This window comes from Haemaphysalis longicornis, unplaced genomic scaffold (genome assembly GCF_048455015.1).
Source record: "Haemaphysalis longicornis isolate Haplotype H1 unplaced genomic scaffold, Haemaphysalis longicornis Haplotype H1 scaffold_10, whole genome shotgun sequence".
NCBI classification, from domain to species: Eukaryota; Metazoa; Arthropoda; class Arachnida; order Ixodida; family Ixodidae; genus Haemaphysalis; species Haemaphysalis longicornis.
This window is the reverse complement of record NW_027526204.1, coordinates 108,825,790-108,842,889: the sequence shown is the minus strand read 5'-3', so window position 1 is coordinate 108,842,889 and position 17,100 is coordinate 108,825,790. Positions and strand designations below refer to the sequence as shown.

At 47.8% G+C, this 17,100-nt stretch overlaps 1 long non-coding RNA gene across 2 annotated transcripts; it reads right to left on the bottom strand.

The window, feature by feature from the left end:
- Nucleotides 1-3,689: 3,689 nt before the first annotated feature.
- LOC144159092 (uncharacterized) lies at nt 3,690-15,446 on the bottom strand. Of its 2 annotated transcripts, none has more exons than XR_013320241.1 (5): nt 14,807-15,446; nt 13,076-13,143; nt 11,963-12,458; nt 10,223-10,519; nt 3,690-3,921 (listed from the first exon to the last, which is right to left on the bottom strand). It is a non-coding gene; the product is annotated as an uncharacterized LOC144159092 (long non-coding RNA). The 2 variants fall into 2 exon arrangements; XR_013320242.1 differs by having other exon boundaries at nt 10,223-10,516.
- Nucleotides 15,447-17,100: the final 1,654 nt, after the last annotated feature.

Genomic DNA, 17,100 nt, shown 5'->3' with positions numbered 1-17,100 from the left:
CACACGCATCGATAATGAAGAAGGAGTACGATAACGATAGTATACTTTTATCTTATAAACCACTTATCGATATACATTTAGATCGCTCGTTGATGGTGTTTACTTGGTGCGCGCAAAATCGTCGCATGGGTTCGTTCTTCGTTTCGCGATTTGGGTCTTTGAAGGTTTGACAATCAATTGGACGCTATTTTGGCGAAGGTTTCGACGCTCTGTGGACGCAGTTTTGATGTGAGAAGGCTTTTGCGCTTCCCTCAACTTTCTTTAGGAAGCGATGGTGAAGTTTTTTTAGATGCGACTGCATCTCATTCACTCGCCTTGTCCCTGCATCCGGCGTCGTCGTCGTCGGCGTCCTCCCCTCCCCCATTCTCCTCGCCGCGCCAGCTGCGCTCTCCGCCGCTCACCCCCTCTCCTCTCCGATAGCGAACACTCTCTCGCGAGGGGCATTGGATTGGATTGGATTGGCTTGGATTGGATTAAAGTGCATTGTGTTGGATTGTGCTGCGTCATAGCCGCGGCAGACGCACTGGCGCCGGCGCGTCCCCTCACCGTTATGCGCGCTATAAAACGCGGTGCCTGCGCCGCTCCGCTCCATCGTTCCAGCGCCGTTCCTCCGCTGTCCAAAGCTGCAACGTGAATTCCCTATGCGTCGCACACAGGGGTTCCCGCGAGGGGAGGGGGGAGTTTTTTATCTGTTGCTACAGCGTAACGTACGCTCATAGACGTACGTATATACAGCTGCAGTGTTCTTTTAATACTGGCTTTAATAAAAGGCATCGCGATTCCGCAGCAGAATAATTACGACAGTCTGCAGCACTGGTCAGTCGGTGGTCATCATATCCTCGTGTTGCTTTCGCATCTGGCACGTGTTATAGATCAAATTTTGTTAACTGTCAGTGGGGGAAATCAAGCGCCACACTGAGGGCTCAGCCTACTGTGGAGCGGCCGTGTTCTAGAGTTGACCTTACAACTCTGCAAATCTATTCTCCGTGCCTTATAGAAATTGCGATAACCACATGTTGCTGGTAAGAACAGATCGCTTTTGAAACTTGGACTCACAAGAAGGAATTAAAAGGAAGCCTTCTAAATTTATCATGAGCGAAAGCAAAGACTATACACGGAGTGTTTCAAGAAGTTTGCCTTTGCTTGAGATTTTGCAGCCGGCCGTCAAGCTATGCCTTCTGCACGATTGGATTGATCCTTTCGCTTGTGCTAAACGGCGGACACAGACAGCTCAGCCAGTGTGCCATTGATGGCAAGCGCAGGCGAAGCAGCCGTTTCAATCTTGCCTTGTCATGTGATACCAAAGCGAGGAGGTTTCGAGCAAACGAAGTATCTGAAGTAAAGGCAGAGCTTGCATGCTGACGGCTGAAGGTCACTTGTGACACGATGAATGACCTTGGGAACAAATGCGTGTTAAGGACCTATTGGTAGAAATTAAGAAGAAGAAATGGACGCGGGCAGGCCATGTAATGCGAAGGCAAGATAACCGTTGGTCATTAAGGGTAACAGAGTGGATCCCTAGAGAAGGCAAGCGTGGTGGCAGGGGACAGCAGAAAGTTAGATGGGCAGGTGAGATTGAGAAGTTTGCGGGGATCAATTGGTGGCAGTTAGCACAGGACCGGGGTAATTGGAGAATAATGGGCGAGGCCTTTGCCCTGCAGTGGGCGTAGATAGGCTGGTGGTGATGATGATGACGATGACTTACATCTTGGATCCGAGGGCAGTTATGCTATTACTACAGGCGATGTAACCACAGCCCCCTTATTTGAGTCAAGAAAAGCTATCGCAAAACCTCGGTCTCCCCTACGCAAGCCACGGTAGCAACGAATGGAATGGCATGCGCCGCTAGTATTCTGACGTTGATAAGGCTTGGTCGTCACGCACCAATCTTGCAGCCAAGCCCCATCATGCTAATACTACAAGCGACGTAGCGACAGCTACCTTATTTAACTCAAAAAAAGCTATCGCAAATACCCGATCTCCCCGATGAAAACCAAACAAGCCACAAATGAATGAGTGCTTTCGAACAGAAATAGCTTGCAATTTGTCTCAAGGCCCCAAGTTAAAAAGAAATTGATTCTCTTCTGCTCACAGGAACGACCCCAAAGCACGAGAAGGACGTGAAACCCGACCGCTGATGCCCGCTTTCCGCTGCTTTCTCGCGCTGCGTCGACGCCTATTGGCGGTGAGATGTTTGAGTGGCGCCCCCTGGCTCTGACGTCAGCTTAGGGACCCGCGCCGCTGTCGTCTGCTACACCCGCGCCGCTACTACACTCGCGCCGCCGTCTCCGCTTGTGATGGGCAGCAGTGCGTGTGCTAGAACCGCCCGCTTAGATGCTTTAGTACATTAAAAAGCGTATTCCCAGTAATTCAGCTGTTTTGCCAGCTTCTGACACCTCTGAATAATTTCAAGCTTTATCCCGCACAAGTCTGCAACACACGAGGAGCGAGATACCAACTTCCTTCAGAGCATTGGTGAGATGATCGTGTGTAACTCGTCCTTTCTAGCTTATTTGCGAGGTTCAGTGCTCAGAGCTCCTCGATAAATATTCAACATGCGTAGGCTTGCCTACAGTATTTTCGAAATGCTCTCATGGAGACTCAAGTCTAATGCTACGCACCAAGCCGCTAGCCCCTACACGGCTCGCACAGCAGGAAATAAAACGGCTGTCGTCTCTTTCTTTAATTGTTCACTTCTATCAGACGAATGCTAACGCGCAGTTAACGCACTGAAAGTTATGTTTTATTGTTGGCCCATATGACGTCATTCTTGCTCATAACACGTCACTGTGGAGCAAAATTTAAATACTTCTTGCTACTTTTTCGTTAAAAAAATGCATCTTTGGGGCTGATACTGAATCCTAGTTCTTTCAAATTAAACGAAGTTGTATTTTCTCTTCATGGCTCCTTTAAATAAGCACAAATGCTCTTCTGACCTGTGACAACAGACCTGACCCATGAAACGCAAAAAGGGCTATTGTAAATCTAAAAGACATCTACACAAGACGATTCGAACTGCTTAGAGACATCTTGGCGAAGAAGTTATTTATAAAAGCCGTCCTGAAGAAGTCTTGTAGCTGTGCTAACGCGACGCTTATAGCCGTCTATCTGGGTGCTTGCAAGACATCTACAGGACTTCTTATAGGATGTCTCAGCACCTTCTTGTTGACGTCTATACAACATCTTTTCAAGCAGTTTTAAGACCTTTTCAAGAGGTATCAGGAATTACGTTATCCGCGTTTACTCAGGGGCTCCTTCGTGGCACCCACTAAATTCTTTCTCTGTACACACAGGCTAGCCTGAAATATCGCTACGAGCTGTCCCCACAACTGACGCACCCAGCAGCTGCTTTTGGAACACCGACTCGACTGCCCGCTGTTCTCCGAATAAATATCTTTGCTTAAACTGGCACGCAGTTTAAAAGATACTTAATCGGAGAAGGGCTGGTCATTGCCGAGTGTTCTGGAAGCAACCACAGGGTGTGTTAATTGTTGACAGCTGGCAGCAACATCCACAACCGGCCTGTGTGAACAGAGAAAGCATCAAGCGGGCAGCACAACTGAAGGTGATGTTAGCACAACATAAATAGGGGGTATTCGCATAAACTCACAAGAATAGAGTTGCTTCATGCCAGCTAGGTCTCATTTCACATGTTTTGTGTCCTGTGTACAAAATGATAAATCAACCTGTAATCTTTTGAAAACCAAGCTTTATTTGTAGTGCAACATTAGGTATATGCATTAAAGTAGAAGGAATTACAGGAGAAAGCTCTCACAAAAAAAGGTAACCGTCAACCCGCTATATACTTGTAAACAGGGATGATAGCTTCATGTGGCAGTCATCAGCAGTCTGGCTTGTTCCCATGAAGCTGAGTGTCCTTGCTTCTTGCCTCCAGCCGTGTTGCCCGTGCCAGCAGGATGCCTGGGTAGAACACAAGGCACTGTGTCACTTACAATGTGTACCAGTAGTGAGCAGTGAAAGGTATCAGACAGACAGCTACTTATTAAATTTCGTTGATGCGAAAGCAAGCTAGACAAATGGTTCGTTGGGGCGAGGACTGTGTTGCACTGACTTCTCTGGCTAACTGATGGGGAATTGGAAATTTTTCGTCGAAACGGAAATTTCGTTGAAGCGGAGTTCGTTGTAGTGGGGTTCGACTGTATTATTGATGGGTATAGGTGCCAGAAAGCAAGTATAAGAATTAAGGCTGCAGTAATTTTTATCCGTTACCAAAATGAATGAATTTCCAGGAAGGCAGAAAGGAATGTGCACCAGCAGCTGTAAATTGTCACACCTAGGGATGGACACCAGTATGTCCACTCGTGTGGGGAGTGGGGGAGGGCATGACAGGCAGATAGAGAGGAGACAAAGGCACAAGGGGGTATTATGTTTTACGCGCCGACGCTACACAGGCGATGAGGTGCGTCATAGTGGAGGGCCCCAGATTAACATTTTGACCACCTGCACGGGATCTCGAGCACAAGGGCGTTTTTGCTTTCGACCTCCATCAGAAAAGCGGCCGCCACAATTGAGAAGCGAACCTGCGACCTCAGGCTCAGCTGAACGCCTTAGCCACTGACGGCGGGTTGTAGGGTATTAAAAGGACACCGAAGTGAATTTGTCAAGCTCCTGTCTTTTTTGTTTGAACTGCGTATAATGGCTCAAATAAACACACTTTTCATCATTTATCCTGTCGATAAGGCGGTATTTATTTTATGAGGCCTGAAAGGGGAAAAACTGCCATGCGCGGTCTTAGGCAGCCACAGCAACTAAAGCAGTGACGTTCATACAAGTTACTACGTAATTGGACAATGTCCAAGATTAGAATTCAAACCAGTTTGTTTCGGTTCTGTAAAATACCGTATTTATTCGCATAATTTGCACACCCTTAAGTTTTGCTAGGTTTACAGAAACGACAAAGTTTTGCCAGATTTACAGAAACAGCGCCAAAATTGTGAATTTAGTATAGAAAATACCGCCCAAAAACAAATAAACCACTTAGTGCTATGGGATTTGAGCTTGCGAATTGCATAACAATATACCTAGTGCTCCAGATCACTCCGCCATAAGCCAGTGTCGGCAAGGGCATAAGTATAATGTATATAATGTATACCCAGTTCACATTTTTATCTAGGTTCGGCATTCCAAGCAGCCCGGACGACTATTTCTTGAATAGCGCTTCTGCAGTAAGCATCCCTCAAATTTTCACAAATACCTCACCTTTAGTGACTGCATTCCTTTAGCAGAAAAGCGTTCATAGATGTGTGATCGTGCTGGTGACTGCTGTGCTAGTTCACCCAGCACAAAAAAGCGCTTCATGCACCCTGATTTTTCCCTGTATGGCAAGTTTCAGTTGACCTTATTTTCTTAGTACCTATATTAAGTAGAATAGAATGCAAGCTTGGGATATTTGGTACATTCCAAAAAAGAAAACTGCGATTAAAACGAGGACACGAGAGAAGACGACTAGACACACAGGGCGCAGACTAGCAAGTGATTTTTTATTTGAGTGAAAAACACATCATGAAGGAAACTGCGATCTACACATGTGCGATAACCTAGGGCACAGGACTAAGATGAACAACCAAATCACACCCAAAAGTCCAGTCACGAAACGCAATCTTCGCCTTTTTTTCAGAATCGCGTACTGCAAAAATCTCCCTCCTGCGCGCACCCCTGTAATGCTTTGTAAATTCGCGTGCTTCGAGGCATGGCGCACAGCCTTTGCAGTTCTTTACAGTGGGTGGCCAGGTTGCTGCCAGTAAAAGTGCGGAGGCTGTCGGCGTGTACCCTCAGTCGATCATTAATGCATCGGCCCGTTTAGCCAATGGTGTGATCATCCACTGGACAAGGGGGTTTTGTAGACGACGCATGCTTGAAAGTTAAAAAAGCACTTCTCATGTCTTTTCCAGCACCCCGCATGTCTATTTTCTTCGGTGTTTACATGCTTACACAACTTGTGTAGCTTGTTAGGTGCCGAAAAAACAACACTAACCCCCACCTTTTCCCTAGCTTTCTTGATCCTGTGCCCAACATTATGAACATAAGGTAAAACGGCCATCTTGTCGCCCTTGCCCCGTTCACACGTCGTCTTCTTGGTGCGTGACTCGACAAGAAGCTTCTCGCCAACTGCCAAGATAAGGTCGCAAGGAAACCCTGCTTCCTTCAGTCGCTCCACCTGTGAACAGAAACTCGCCTCAGCTTGGTGTGTGCACGAGCGTTGCAGCGCATTCCCGAGAGCTGACGTGAAGTGAAGCAGTCCTTTTTGGAATGAGGGGAATAGATCCAACACACATGGTCACAGTTCACCTTGGGCTCCATATCCAAAAACTGCATCAATCCCTCGACCGGTGCTTCTATTGTTTACGAAAAGACATTGAGGGTGGAACGAAAGAGTTCAAAACACTTCTTCAACTTGATGTGTAGTGCCCTCTGAATTGAGCTGCTACAGCACTAGGAAGTCGTCAACGAAGCGGAAAATCTTAATGACGTTACTGCAGAGCAACGGAAGCAACTGACGAAGTTGTCGAAACGTGCGAGTACGAGGTCACTGAATATTGGGGCAAGACACGACCCTATACGTACGCTGTCTTTAGGAACATAGGAACGACTGCACACTCCTTGAATTGGCTCAGCTCTGGTTGGGCCGCTGGCACCGTCGCAGAGTCACAACCGCCGGTTGTGCCAAATCCTTCGGGCCTCCGTATGAAAGATTCGGCACAACCGGCGGTTGTGACTCTGCGACGGTGCCAGCGGCCCAACCAGCTGAGCCAATTCAAGGCGTGTGTAGTCGTCCCTATTTTCCTAAGGACGGCGTATGTATAGGGTCGTGTCTTGCCCCAATATTCAGTCACCTCCTACTCGCACGTTTCGACAACTTCATCAGTTGCTTCCGTTGCTCCGCACTAACGTCATTAAGATTTTCCGCTTCGTTGACGACTTCCTAGTGCTGTAGCAGCTCAATCCAGAGGGCACTACACATCAAGTTGAAGAAGTGTTTTGAACTCTTTCGCTCCACCCTCAATATCTTTTCGTAAACAATAGAAGCACCGGTCGGGGGATTGATGCAGTTTTTGGATATGGAGCCCAAGGTGAACTGTGACCATGTGTGTTGGATCTATTCCCCTCGATCCAAAAAGGACTGCTTCACTTCACGTCAGCTCTCGGGAATGCGCTGCAGCGCTCGTGCACACACCAAGCTGAGGCAAGTTTCTGTTCACAGGTGGAGCGACTGAAGGAAGCAGGGTTTCCTTGCGACCTTATCTTGGCAGTTGGCAAGAAGCTTCTTGTCGAGTCACGCCCCAAGAAGACGAGGTGCGAACGGGACAAGGGCGACAAGATGGCCGTTTTATCTTACGTCCACAATGTTGGGTACAGGATCAAGAAAGCTAAGGAAAAGGTGGGGGTTCGTGTTGTTTTTTCGGCACCTAACAAGCTACACAAGTTGTGTATGCGTGTAAACTCTGAAGAAAATAGACATGCGGGGTGCCGGAAAAGACACGAGAAGCGCTTTGTTAACTTTTAAAACTTTTAAGGTTTTAAAACTTAGACAAGGGAAGAGCACACAAGGACGGGACTCGCGCTTTGCCCCGTCCTTGTGTGCTCTTCCCTTGTCTAAGTTTTAGAACAGCGCGGTTTAAGAAGATGTATAACCAACTAGCCCCCGTTTTAGCCTTGCTTTTTTAACTGTCAAGCTGCGTCGTCTACGAAACACCCTTGTCTTGTGGGTGATCGTACATTGGCCAAATGGGCCGATGCATTAATGATTTACTGAGGGTACACGCCGACAGCCTCCGCACTTTTACCGGCAGCAACCTGGCCACCAACTGTAAAGACTGCAAAGGCTGTGCGCCACGCCTCAAAGCATGCAAAGTGACAAAGCGTTACAGGGGTGCGTGCAGCAAGGAGATTTTTGAAGCGTACGCGATTCTGAAAATCAAGGCGAAGATTGCGTCAGTTCACCGTCAGTGTCCCTACTAAGCACCGAGATCGCGTATCATGGGACTCTTGGGGGTGATTTTTAGTGTCCTTGGACTGCCCCGGCACTCACCTTGTTTGTTTATGTGCGAAGCGATTGCACATGCCTAGTGTAGGGTTCTTTGCCCCCCGTGTTGCGCTCAGTCTTTTGGCTGTGGTTTTGGTTGTTTACCTTTGTTCTGTGCCCTAGGTTACCGCAGTTTCCTTCATGATGTGTTTTTCACTAAAATAAAAAATCACTTGCTAGTCTGCACCCTATGTGTCTATTTGTCTTCTCTTGTGTCCTTGTTTTATGTGCAGTTTTCTTTTTTGTACATTTATTAACTTTGATAAAGCTTCTCCCACCTTCAATTGGCCTTTGATTTTTTTCACTAGCATACCAGTCAGCGGAGCGTCGCATGTGTGGAGTGAGTTAAAACAGAATACAGTCTACAAACTAACAAACTAAAGGCAGATATTTCCAGGCACAAACAGGTCATGGCTTAGTTTCAACTGAGCAAACAAATTAAGACGACCCGCTTGGGGCCAGAAGACTATACGCTGGACCGACTGACTCTGTCGGAGGGTCGGCGAGCCACACAATAGTGCAGCCAAACCATCTTGTTTTGATGTCACACAAAATGTCAGGAAATCAGCAAGAAGGATGCGGAGGAAGGCCGCATTTTTTAATTGATTATTTCTACCGAATAAATTCACGTAAATGCCGCGAGTGGTGAAAATATGGCCTAGAGACTCCAGACTACAATTCGCACTAGTATTCCTGCAATATTTACAAATAACTTCAGTGACGCTTAAAAAGGGGTACAGTGTAGACCATTTATAACGTAACCGCTTATAGTGCGGGACCGGATATAACGCGGGTTTTTGCGACCCCCGGTTTGCCTCCCATAGAACTCAATGCATAAGCATACCGCTTAAGATGCGGTTGGCCGAAGCACAATACCGTTTATAGTGCGGTTTTTCGGCGGGTCTGCTGATCGACCGGCGCAGCTGAGGCATCGTTTTAGGGTAGCAAAAGAAAAAAGAAAAAATGAAATCGGCCATCTGACGCAGCGTGCACCCCTTGCCCTCCTCTAACGTAGACACCCAAAGAAAAAAAATAGGCACCCTTTATTTCGTGCGTACCTGATAACCACAACTGACTTTGCTTGATGCATCTCGGAAGATAGCGACAGTCTCCCCATCCGCGCGCGGAAAGTTGATTTTATTAATCGTGAACCGCATGGCCCGTTTTCGCGCACGAATCGTGCACATCAGTGTTGCGCGTGAGTTTTTGTTTGTTTTGTTTTTTTCGTGCTCGTGTCGACGATTCCGCGCTCGCGGTGGCTTCTTCGCGTGGCAGTGGGAGGAGCCTGACGACTTGCACCAATGGGGAGACGCGTACCTAATGGCGGGAGATTCGAAGCGCTCCGAGCCGGCTAGCCGCGCCAGAGATGTTTAGGCTTACCACCGCGGTATTTTTTGATGGGCGCTTTCACAAGCAGCGTGGATGGCAGTTTATATTCCACTTTTCGCCCACATTATTAGTTCCTTTCTTGCATGAGCATCTTCGCTTGCGCCCCGTGCGGCATTTCAGCGAGCGGTTAGAAGCGGTCGCTGGAACTTACTGGAACTGCCGGCGCCTTTTACCGCGCCGCCCACACCACGCCAGTTGTATCCGCGCTGGCGTGCACTGCACGTTTTCGCGATACCAAATCTACCACGCGGTTCACGCTTTAGAACGTTGTTGCTGATAAGCCACCGCTCTTTCCCTTTCCGAACATTCGAGCCGCGCGAAGCCGAAGATTTCCGTTGCGCTGATAAGCAGCTGCCTTCGGCATCGTGAACACAAGGTGGGGTAAAAAAAAAAAAATCCCGCTGGCGTTCTTATCACGTCTTGCGGCATCTGTTCATAGACGCTAAAAACGCAGCCATGGTCTCAAAACAAACACAACAGAAGTTAAAGCCGCTCTCGCCGTTTGTGAGACTGCACTTTTGCCCTGCAGCAGCGGCTGATGTTAAAAATAACGCGAAATATAGACCGTGCCTTCGTTTTTAAGTGCTGTGCGTTTGAGTGATGATAAATATAGGTTGACTTGAGAGATAGGTGGCGATGTGGTTGAATTCGCGCGTGTTTTGGTTATAGTGCGGTACCGCTTATAGTGCGGATTTTTGCGGCTCCCGCGACATACGTTATAAGCGGTCTACACTGTATTAAAAAAGACGCACACACACATGCACAAGAGAAGATGACAATCAAACAAACCCTCAGTTCCTCAATGTTGTTCCAAATCAACCGGGCTGGGAGGCGAGGCGTGGGGATGACTCCTGAGGCATCCAGGTAGGAGCCCAGGACCTTGTGGACTTTGTCCTGCTCCCTGGCACAGCCCGGCAGCAACAGCAGCTGGTCCAGCAGCCGAAGATTCCGCCTAGAGGCCAGCAGCTCGCCTCCCTGTTGTTAAATCTGGCCACTCTCCATGGCCAGCAGGCAGGGCTGTCAGCCACCTCCAGGTGGTGTTTCTCTGCTTGGAACCCACATGGGGCACAGGACGGCTGAGAGCTGCTGGAAGGGGAGGAAAACAACTAAGAGGAGCCCCAAAAGCAGCATCCTGGGCACACAGAAATGTTTAAACAAGTAAAATGCCTTCGGTACAGACGAGTTTCTGCCGCACAGACGTCTTTTAGCAGTGACTATGAAATGCCTCAGGACAAGCACCAAAAGAGTTCATGCGATGTGTACATACACCACATGAGCCAACAGATCATGAAGGAACTTGGCTTTCATTTAAAAAACGACTATCGGGGTAGCATTCAATTCGGTAGGCTACAGAACTTTTCATGAAACCAGAATGAACGAAACACAGTCACTTAGTGGACAGTTTGATGTACACGAAAACAACATCCTGAAGCTAAAACGACTACATGGCAATAAAACACAATATGACAAGATTCCCTGAAAACACCTTTGAGCTTGTTTAAGTAAGCAGAAAATGTAACGAAACAAAACAGACACTTGCGCTAAACCCACGTTTCTCTGGTTAAATATGCATGAAAGTAGAACTATCGTGACAGGTCCAAAGTTGTTTTTTGTGCCATTTTGTCCAGTGCTGCCACCATTCTAGCTTTACCCTCAGGTAAAAGAGACTGCCCACTTTCGACATACCTGCAGCTCTTGGGCTTTATGTCGAGGCTAATTAGATGCTCCGTATTCGCCACCATGTTATTTTTGTGGTCTCCACTTCTTGCTGGAGCCTGTCTCGGGCATCATGACTAGGACCAGCCTTGTCTGGGTCAAGACACCACTGCTTAGCTGCCTGAGCTTTTCAGCCACAATGCGCTCTTGGCAGTCTTTGCTCGATGTTTGTACTGCTCTCAAAACCTCTGGTGTCACATTGAAGTGACTTGCATCTCCGTCAAAGCGCTTGAAGAACGAAACAATGTGCCTGATGCCATGAACAGTTTGTATCGCACACTGAGCCCTTTCATTAAGGTGCCGGCAGTTCTTATTGAAGCCCATTTCCCCAACCGCTTTTCTATGTGGAATGCACAGCAATGCCTTCACTAGCCAAGCCAAGAGAGGGAATTTGGTTTTGTTGTTAGCCTCCTCCTTCTCAAAACTCTGCTGCCAATACTCGTTAATTCGTGTAGACGGATCTGATCAACATGTTCAAGCTGGACGAGCATGTATTCATCCATCAAAGTCAATTCATCGGTTAGATCACTTGCAGCACCCTAAAATGAGCTCTAGAGGACTTTTCTTTCCTCAGCTGTGGGCTTAAGAAGCACAGGCTCTGCAAAATGAAAGGCAGTCGTGCAGAAGGCACTCAGCACATTTTATGTAAAAACTTCCTTCCACTTCATTTTACGTAAAAGATGCCTTCAACGCCTGTGGCGTAAAGGACTCCTCCCACCAGAGCCAACACATTGCGGAAACCCGGCGAAACGAAGCTTCGGCACAAGATTGGCGCAGATTGCTTGAAATGAAGAAGGATGTAGCAGGATTTACCTTTCGGCACGGTTCGGCGCAGATATCACATCACTGGTTCGTTGCCCTTGAGCTCCCTGTGTCTGGGCTCCCACTGCGGCCGCAGCCAGGCGCCCCGATACAGCACTCCATGCACCACGAGTGAGCACAAGTCGCCCTCCGGATGCGCAGCAGGGCAACCCGGGAGTAGCATTGCAGGGCACAGCGCTGGGGTCAGGTCCAGGCTGACACCCACCAGCTCGGCTGTGGCTGAGGATACAGCACACTACAGCAGCGCCTGCCGGGTGACCTCCCCTAGCATGGCGCCTGCTGAGGCCGAGCCCTGTCGCTGCCGCACAGAGCCGCCCGAATAGGCCAGGGTGTAGCCCTTCAGGTCATCTCGGACGATGGCCCAGGCCAGCTGAGCTGCCCACAGTGGGGCCGTCTGTTGTTTGCTGCGCTTGCCCAAGATTTCCAGTTGCACCTCGGCCACCAGAGCAGGAGACCAACCAGGGCCCTCCCATCCAGAGGCCACCACCTGGGACATTTTATGATTACTGGACCAATAGGTGCAAATAGCAGTTCGGAAGGGGAAAACATGCATTTACCTTAGGAAATAGGATATAACGGTGTGATAAACATTGCTAAGCCACAAGTGACAAAGCTCTGAGGTTTGCAAGCCCGTCGAATTGCCCTGCAGCTGGCTAAACAGCAACCACTTGATCTCCCAGGTACGACGCTGAAATTGAAGCCTTTGTCATCTCCTGCCCTAACATCATTTTGACGCCCCTTTAAGCCACTCTAGAGTACATATAACAACCTAGGACAACCCAATGAACGTAGTTATAAATATTCCTTGGTGAAACCTGAAGACAAGAAAACTAGACACAAGGGCAGCTCTATGCAAAGCGGTAACATGAAGGGCAGTGAGCACAAATTGCACAGCTTCTCTCTCATTTAGTGCACACAAAGTGCATACCACATCCTGCCAAAACCTGATGCACCCAGCATAACCGGTTAATTGCACTGTAAACACATCATGGGTCTGCAAGGAAAATTCCAATTGCAACATCAGCTATACACAAAAAGTGGTTACCTTCTGTAAATGAGAAACGTCCTAATTGACCCTGTGCAAGCGCGGCTTGGCCTACTCACACATAGACAGGTTGATCAGCGACACCTCCTTGGCAGCTTTGTTGACATCCAGGGCTTGAAAAGGCGCCCTGAACGCACCGACCAGATGCCGGCAAAAATGCGAGATAATAAAGTGTACACAACTAAAGCACTGAGAATTAAAGCAGTTTGAAACTTAAGGTAAGCAAAACTTATCTCGAGGTAAACAAGGATGCAGAGGGGTTTTACTACTCTAACATGAAAATATCCTACTGCACAAGGACAAAAAAGAAGTCAAAAGCTCATTCACCGGCCTTTGCCTGTGAATGAGCTTATCTTATTCAAAAATCTCAAACCTGCTACAGTGAAAGGCTTGGAATGAATAAAACTCTAGGGCAGTGCCTTGAACATGCACACAATATTTTGGGAAGGTCTGGTACTACTCATAACTCAAATGTGAGTTAGCAGAAGAAAACTAAAATATGTCTAAACTAAATATGTCTAAAAAACTAAACTAAAATATGCAAACTTTCTCCATAAACAAACGTTTGCAGCTAGATAATATGCCATTCTCCTTTTGTCATACTGTTTTATGTGACAGGAGACAACTAAAATGGAACAAGTAGTAAGGCAAATGTGCAGTCTATTAGCTTCATTTTTAGCTCAGACAGAAATTTACTAAATATGCCCATCATGAATATCTGAAGACAACTGATCACATCAACAATAAATGCAGCATGGAGATATGGTAACGGTCAGTGGCAATGCAAATTGTCTTAAATTGGCCCCACTCCAGCTTTATTTTTGGTCCAGATTACAAAATCGCACGACATGCATTTTATACGGGTTTTTGGAAACAGATGGTGTATTAACTCCAACAATTTGTGTTCAGAATAACGAATATTCCTCCGTCATTTCCATTGTTTTCTTTGGAGTTATGAATAGGATTATTGTATTGTTGAGTTTTAGTTTGCGGACGCACCATAATGCGCAACAACTGTCTAGTATTTGTAATGTCCATACGCTAAACTGTGCTCTTAAACGCACTGACCTATGTAGGATTTTATCACATCAAAGGGACCTTACAAACGATTTCTAATTCAGTCTCTGTAGTCACATGCGTTATCTACTGGCTATTTTCCGGAATCTGTGAGAAACATTGCGTACATGCGGACTTACTGCAAACTTCTTGCTTTTTTTTTTGTTAGTGTCATCTTGGTAGCAGTGACAAGACAATGAGTGGAGCCTGGAAGAAACTACAACTCTGTCCTCTCAACGTGTTCTCAGACGCTTTCTTTCACTATTATTTCTTCTCGGCCAGTGCGTCATATATAATCTGAGAATGTGAGCGAAAAACAAGAAAAACGGGGTTACAGCATGAAAGGCGCCAACTATAAAAAAAAAGTACAGTTGCTCCCCCCCCCCCATTTTGCCTTAATAGGGTATTTACATTGCACTCCATCGTTGTGCTGTGACATCACCGAAATTTATGAAAGTTTTGTGCATCACTAGTCCATAAAGGCTCAGCGCGAGCTCGGCTGATAGCCTGTGCATTCGTTGTACTGCTTGTACCATTTCAACAGTTTTCTTTAACGAGAAAGGTAATGCCAAAAGTTTGCAAGCCCAAGCGTGTACTTCTTCACAAATTGTGGTGCTGGGCACCGGCGTGTGCTGCGCACAGAATTCGCCAAACTACGGTACTGTGCAGTGATAGCTCATTAACGACGACCGCAAGAAACTCTGCTACTACTTATCACGCTAGTAGCTACTCACCTTTGTTCGTGCCGAGTCGTTTCCGGACGCTTGGGGAACCGTGGCAGTCTTCACGCATACAAAGGCTTGAGCAAGGTATTTTGGAGATGCATTTAAAACACCATTTACCTATTTACTCTCTCAAAAGCATTTTTTTTTGCGCAAACAACCTTACAAACGCAAGAGCAACTTTTAGGAACGACAAACGCGACCAACAGTTGTTATGTTTGAAATTTGAATTGAAGCGACAGAGGAACCCCTGGTGCCCTGGTGGTGCTGAAAACTACTACCACAAATGCATAAACTAAAAAGTAAAATATTTTCGCTTAATAAAAAGCAAAAAACGTTTTATAAGCCCAGTTTTTTTTAAATCCAACAAATTACTCCTTTATTACAATGTTTAACGACTTTTTATCTTTTTTTTTTGAGTGAGCACTCAGCGCGCGCTTTTTGAAGTTTGCAGCGGTTCGGTTCTACAATTTTGGATTGAATCAATTGGAGTTTCGCCTGTCAAAATGCTTCTTTAAGTCTTCGGTACTTTGCCCATGCGTTATCGGGCACTCTGCCTATCTTCGGCACCGTGTGGAGCAAGGAAGCAACGAGTTATTTTCCAGAAAGGTGGAATAGGGTCGTCTGCTTCGCTGAACGCTAGCGAGCCTTTTTGGTAGCAAATAACTTTCGCTATCCCAAATGTTCCCAGTTGGTGCATAGCTGTTCATTTTTTTAGCTCCGGAAGATGCTGCTTGATGTGTGAATTGTGAACGCCAGCCTAGGCCATTATCACTAGCTAATCACTAGCGCTACCTTTAGTGCTATTACGCCGACGCAGCGCAGCTCCAGCCCAAGCGAGGTCTGGGACGCGCTCGTTAGTGCGCGTGGTTCAACTGGTTCAACCAGGTTCAACTCCACAGTTGCACAAAACATTGCAGTCCGATTCGCCTCGCCATGCCTCTTCAATGCTCCAGCCTTCACGCCAGCCCTCACATCTTGCGCAGTCGATGCCCGAGCCTATGTGCAACCACGCAGCCACGCAAGCACGCCAACGCTGTAACTAAGCCGGCCTTCGCCGTTGGACCAGTGCGCCATTTTGTCTTCCTCGCCCAAGCGTTTTGCACCGTTCACTCGCTTGCCTCCTTGTGCGCGTCTGCGCTTGCTTGCTGGCGGACGCTCCAGCAAGATTGTGTTTTGTGTGTGACCGCCTGCGTGTATCCGGCTCGGCGGCATATCATGCCGGGCATTGTGTGGGAGCGGCTCGTCTCAGTGACAATGTCGCGCCTATTCATCGACCTCATACGGAAAGAATTGGCACGGCGACAGCTGGACACAGCCGGTTTCAAAGAAGAGATAATTCGGCGACTGGAAGCCGACATTCGGCAGCAGCATGAAGCTAGCCCCCCGGTTGAACCGAAGGCTTCTGCCTCGTCCGCCGCGGTGCCTTTGACGCTAGACCCAGCCACGGTACTTAACCTTGCCAGACACAGTGCCAAAGACTGCCTGCAACATGATCCGTTGCCTTTGCCAGAGCAGCCGCCATGGCAAGTGTTAGTAGCCCAAACATTGCCCTCACGAAGTGCCCCTGTCGCATGACACCGTCGCATCCGACGCGGTGTTCGCGCGCCATCATCCCAATATTCCATCGTCCCGCTTCGCAGCCAGCCCACTCCCAGCCAGCACGCAGTTATAAAAGGTACATTGGCCGAACACAGAGCTGTTTTTGCTTGCCACAGCGATGATCTTGACCATATCATTGATAGGAAGCTCCGTGTTTACCTGCTAGCGTGTTGCCCTACAGTCGGCGCTCATACCGGTACGATGGAGAGCAGTTCCTGAAAACTCAGGGGCCCTAATGAACCATGGCTTTAAAGGGGAATGTAATGAGCTACAATCAAAGCCATCATCCGTGCCTTGCTCATCGCAGCCAAGCAGCCGCTAACTCTACAGCTTCTGTGCGAATTCAAAACGAGTAAAGGCTACGAGCTTCCATTCAAACAGTACGGCGTCTGTGGCCCCTCCGCTTCCTTCTGAGCCTCCCGGATGCCGTATGCTCGACACGGGTGGGTGGCGAAACCAAGTTCTGTCAGGCCAGTTCTCACAAAGGAAGTCAAGCACATACAGAATTCCTTCAACAGCCAGAAAGAGGTCATACCGTTGGTGAACCACCTGCCAACTACTTTCAGCCCAGCCAACAGCATGCCGAAAACTTTGTCCATGGACAGAAAAAGGGAAGAACGCTCGTGAGCCAGCCACCTACAGGTTCCAAGCCCGTCAACAGCGCCAACCAGGCGCGAGCTGTGCAGCAGCCAATGCCCAACTCG